The 1,891-nt window shown below is 40.9% G+C and overlaps 1 pseudogene; it reads left to right on the forward strand.

Annotated features, from left to right (window-relative positions):
* Positions 1-409: 409 nt before the first annotated feature.
* Positions 410-1,260, forward strand: LOC125097303 (bifunctional methylenetetrahydrofolate dehydrogenase/cyclohydrolase, mitochondrial-like; annotated as a pseudogene).
* Positions 1,261-1,891: the final 631 nt, after the last annotated feature.

The following is a 1,891-nucleotide window of genomic DNA, read 5'->3' on the forward strand; positions in this document are numbered from 1 at the left end:
ATAGCAATTGTATATAATGTCTTGCTTTCCCCTTCTACCCAATGCACCCCAATAAGAATTTTGTTTTCCTCTTTCCATAGAAAAGCTTTGAAAGTCACCAGCAGCCTCAAATTTTCAACCTCTGATCTATTGTTTGTTTGCATAGAACTTGTTGTGAATCGTTGAACACTACGTCAAAAACTAATGAGGTATTATATATTGGCTAACTGAACATAATTTAAAAAATGATGATTATGGGACGCCTGGGTGGCTCAGTGGGTTAAGCCTCTGCCTTCAGCTCAGGTCATGATCTCAGGGTCCTGGGATCGAGCCCCGCATCGGGCTTTCTCTCGGTGGAGAGCCTGCTTCCCCCTCTCTCTCTGTCTGCCTCTCTGCCTACTTGTGATCTCTGTCTGTCAAATAAATAAATAAAATCTTTAAAAAAAATGATGATTATAATGTAGATGGCCTTCTTTTTCAGCTGCCTCTTCCAGAACATACTGATGAAAGAAACATCTGCAATAGTGTTTCTCCAAAGATGCTGATGGTTTTATGTAATTAATGTAGAGCAAATATGTTACCAGTGGTCCCATGGGGTGTCTGGGAAATAATTAAGTGAATGGACATTCCAACCCTAGGGAAGAATGTGGTTGTGGTTGGAAGGTCAAAAAATGTTGGAATGCCCATTGCAGTGCCAATACAGATAGATGGGGCTTGTGAATACCCTGGAGGTGATGCCACTTTTACAATATTCATTAGTACACTCCCAAAGAGCAAATGAAGAAACATACAGTTCTTGCAGACATTGTGGTCTCTGATGCAGGCATTCCCGATCACAACAGATATGATCACGGAGGGCATTGCGCTGATCAATGTGAAAATAAAAAGAGTTCAAGATCCCATCATGGCTAAAGCCACCTTGGTTGGAGATGTGGATTTTGAAGAAATCAGAAAAAAAGCTGCTTATAGCATTCCAGTCCGTAGGGATATTGGCCCCATGACAATGACGATGTTAACGAAGAATACCATTATTTCAGCAAAAATGTGCTGAGGCTTGAAGAGTAGGAAGTATTGAAGCCCAAGGAGTGTGGAGTACCAACTAATTTACTAACTCCTGTGTCTTCTGTCATGAACAACACTCCAAGCCATTTCAAGAGGCAAAGCAGACCAATAGAAAAGCAATATTTTTTTAATTGTTTTTTACTGAAATGGTTTAAGATGATGCTTTGTTTTATTGAAAGCTTAAGTGGCTGGGTATTTGTGCACATAGCACTGCAGTAACTCACCATGGAGCATGCCAGTATCATGCTGGGTCATGTGATCCAGCCAAGAGAAGCCATTAACCTACTGATTAACCTGGAGGACATTGTTCCATTGAGAACAAACGCTCAACTTTTGTCCAGTCACTTCAGTTAAAATTTGTCTTTTCTCCAACACAAGTTGTTTCCCGTCTTGCTAATTTTGGCCATTCTAACTGGTATAAGGTGGTATCTCAATGTGGTTTTAATTTGAATCTCCCTGATGGCTAGTGATGATGAACATTTTTTTCATGTATATCTTCATTGGAGAAGTGTCTGTTCATGCCTTCTGCCCATTTTTTGACATGTTTATCTGTTTTGTGTGTTGGAGAGGATGTGGAGAAAGGGGAACCCCTTACACTGTTGGTGGGAATGCAAGTTGGTGCAGCCAATTTGGAGAACAGTGTGGCGATTCCTTAAGAAATTAAAAATAGAGCTTCCTTATGACCCTGCAATTGCACTACTGGGTGTTTACCCTAAAGATACAGATGTAGTGAAAAGAGGGGCCATCTGTACCACAATGTTCATAGCAGCAATGGCCACGGTCACCAAACTGTGGAAAGGACCAAGATTCCCTTCAATGGATGAATGGATAAGGAAGATGTGGTCCATAT

This window comes from Lutra lutra, chromosome 4, assembly GCF_902655055.1.
Source record: "Lutra lutra chromosome 4, mLutLut1.2, whole genome shotgun sequence".
In the NCBI taxonomy this organism is placed as follows: domain Eukaryota; kingdom Metazoa; phylum Chordata; class Mammalia; order Carnivora; family Mustelidae; genus Lutra; species Lutra lutra.